The following is a 3238-nucleotide window of genomic DNA, read 5'->3' as shown; positions in this document are numbered from 1 at the left end:
CACAGGCCTGTGAAAGAGTTAAAGCTTGGACAGTCAGTCCGAGGCCCTTTAAGGAGGAGGTGAACATTCTCTCTCATGCCTTCCTTAAGCCTTGTGCAACAATGTATCTTACCTGAGAACTGGCCTTTCTTTAGGTTCAGAACTAATGACTGAACAGCACAATGTCTTACTGGTGGAAATGCTCTTCTTAGGCTCTATGTTAATGATTATAATTGTAACAAATCTTGCCTGGGAACCTGTTTCTCAAATTGTACCCCTGATCACACAGTGACAGTATATCTAGCCCAGAGAATGCAGTGGAAATTGTTCTCCCTGGCTAATCTTGTGCCAAAGTTATCTCAGGATGCATGCCTTGGGAAAGAGTCTGGTGGAACTTTTACAAACCTTGAGGTATTCTTTTTATCTATTCTCAGTAGCCAGTTGGGGAGTACATAAGGCCCTGCTTAAACTAGGGAGGGTGGGTACTCTCCTACCCGATTCTAATGTCTATGTCAGAAGTTTTTTCTGTCACTTTCACTTTAAATAAGTATCTACACAAAGCTCTGAAAGACTGAGAGCCATCTTTGGTTCCGGGGTTAAATCTTCTCCTTCAGAGACCACGAACTTGGCACCGAACACCAGCCACCTGGACGATAAAAGATTCCTGCTTTATGAGTAAGTAGAAAAGTGAGAGTATCCTCAAGCTAACTTATCTCGTACCTATTTCCATTTCGGAAGGGTATCCACCTGGGCGGGGGAGGGAGGAAAGAGAGAAAGCCCAAGAGTTATGCCCTCACCTTCCATGGGTTGCCTCTCTCCCCTGATGAATTTCCTTAAGGAATATAGATCCAAAGGAGATTTATGTGTGTGCTCTGTTTCCCAATAGTTAGAGCAACTTATTTGCCACTGCTAAGCATTCTTTCTTTTTCCTGGAGGTCAATTCGCAAGGTGCCTGCTCCTGTCGAGGACAAGATTGATGGACCAGCGGCCACTGACTTGACAGCCAGTGCACTGGACTCGGCCTCCCCTCTGTCTCTGGGCTGGAAGGAGAAATGGACCAAATTCTAAAGTCATCCTTGGAATTGAAAAAGTGATTTTAGATGCCATTTGATCTAATCCACTGCCCTGGACGCATGACAATGCTCCCAGGCCTAGATCGGGGGAAATAATGTAGAATCAAGTACAGAGCTGTGGCTGCCAAGGGCCGCTTGCCTGTGACAAAGACAGCAGCCCTGTTCTGGGTGAAATGAGAAAAAGAAGTCACCGTGGTGAGGTTCTCATAAAGGTGAATAAAGATGACTGGGTTGGATTTCCCAAATCTGAGGTTAAGTTCTTTATACTATTATGATTTAAGATTACTTTTCTTTATACAATGATGATAGACATTACCAAATTTTTAATATCCTTATGCAGGTAAAGGACAACTGTAGCTGACAACTCTTGGTCCTTCTGCATGTCTTTTGTTTGTCTGTTTGTTTTTTTCCTTACTGATCTATATTAATCAGTAAGAATTTGGGACTCTCTAATATCAAGATTCTAGTAGTCATGTATGGATGTGAGAGTTGGACTATAAAGAAAGCTGAGCACTGAAGAATTGATGCTTTTGAACTGCGGTGCTGGAGAAGACTCTTGAGAGTCCCTTGGACTGCAAGGAGATCCAACCAGTCCATCCTAAAGGAGATCTGTCCTGGGTGTTCATTGGAAGGACTGATGTTGAAGCTGAAACTCCAATACTTTGGCCACCTCATGCGAACAGCTGACTCATTGGAAAAGACCCTGATGCTGGGAAAGATTGAGGACAGGAAGAGAAGGGGACGACAGAGGATGAGATGGCTGGATGGCATCATCGACTCGATGGACATGGGTTTGGGTGGACTCAGGGAGTTGGTGATGGACAGGGAGGCCTGACGTGCTGCGGTTCATGGGGTCGCAAAGAGTCAGACACGACTGAGCGACTGAACTGAACTGAACTGAATATCAAGATTAGAACAGAGGCTCTGAAATCAGGAAAGCCAGAATATCATTGCTCTTTCTCCACGTTGTATAACTTTGAGGAATTTATATAACTTCTCTCTGTCTCTAAAATGGAAACAATGACAATAAATGCTCACTTTGCAGGATCCTCTTGTGATGGAAAGAGATATCAGAAGGGATGTAGTTAGCACTGAGCCTGGAACAATGATGGGAATGGTGGATGGTTAAAGAGGTTTTCAAGAATTCAGTCATGTAGATAAAATGTTTAAATGAAGAGCAAACTCAGATGGAACTAAGAAGCACTTAATTTCCCCATGTGGGATTCTTCCTAGACATGGTATGCTTTTACCATGAGGTCTACTGCTTTTGGATTCAGACAGACTGGGTTGAGATGCTACTCACCTGAGCCATTTTCTGGTCTAATAATTTTAAATAAGACAGCCGACTTCTCTGAGCTTCTGTTTCCACATATGGTAGAATACAGTCTCCCATTTTAGAACACTAGCATTCTACACATTTTAAACACGTCCTTACCTAACATACGCAGCAATCTCATGAAATAGATATAGTCAATTATCATTTGTAACAGTGATGTTGTATAAAGCCATGTGAATGCTGAACCATTGCTCCTAAGGGAAGCACAGGGTTAGGTTCCTGTGAGTCTCTGGTCATAACATTTCCATCAACCAATCAATAAACATTTTGTTTTCTGTGTATTTCTGTCTAAAGACACCTTATTTAATATATAGCATTGACTTCATAACATTGAACTCACCACCCCGATAGCACTGTAACACGATCTTCAATGAAACTTCTCTAACTCCATATATTTACTCCATAAAGCCCATCACAGCCTTCCTGAGCTAAAGACACCAGACAGCACTTCAGCACTATACTTGGGGCCATGTTAAACAGTGAAATTATATTTTAAAAAATGCACAAAAACATAAAACACGTGACACTAAACAAACCATGCAAAGGACACTTGTTCACAGCATAAGAGCTGAGACAAGAAGGCAAGGCCTCACCTTGTTGGACCTCATCTGGAAATATACATGTTGGGTAACTCAGATTTTTGTTGCTCTGTGCATCTTGCTCTGCTAATGACCACCCCAAAGTGTCATGAGCATAGAGTTTGGGATTATAATTAAATTTTAGTAAGTAGTCATGTTCCTAAATAAATAATTTGTAAAAATAAAAATCAACTGTGTTCTTCCCTTCACAAGTGAGGAACCTAATGCTCAAAGAATTTATGTCATACAATTACTTAATGGCTAAGTTAATT

General features: G+C 41.7%; 1 long non-coding RNA gene across 1 annotated transcript; it reads left to right on the top strand.

Annotated features, from left to right (window-relative positions):
* The first annotated feature begins 528 nt into the window (after nt 1-528).
* LOC145504530 (uncharacterized) lies at nt 529-2669 on the top strand. Its single transcript, XR_014052271.1, has 2 exons — nt 529-654; nt 915-2669. It is a non-coding gene; the product is annotated as an uncharacterized LOC145504530 (long non-coding RNA).
* Nucleotides 2670-3238: the final 569 nt, after the last annotated feature.

The sequence above is a fragment of the Giraffa tippelskirchi genome, chromosome 5 (genome assembly GCF_054371585.1).
Source record: "Giraffa tippelskirchi isolate mGirTip1 chromosome 5, T2T-mGirTip1v1.2.pri, whole genome shotgun sequence".
In the NCBI taxonomy this organism is placed as follows: Eukaryota; Metazoa; Chordata; class Mammalia; order Artiodactyla; family Giraffidae; genus Giraffa; species Giraffa tippelskirchi.
Note: the sequence above shows the minus strand (reverse complement) of the source record. Positions and strands in the feature narration are given on the sequence as shown.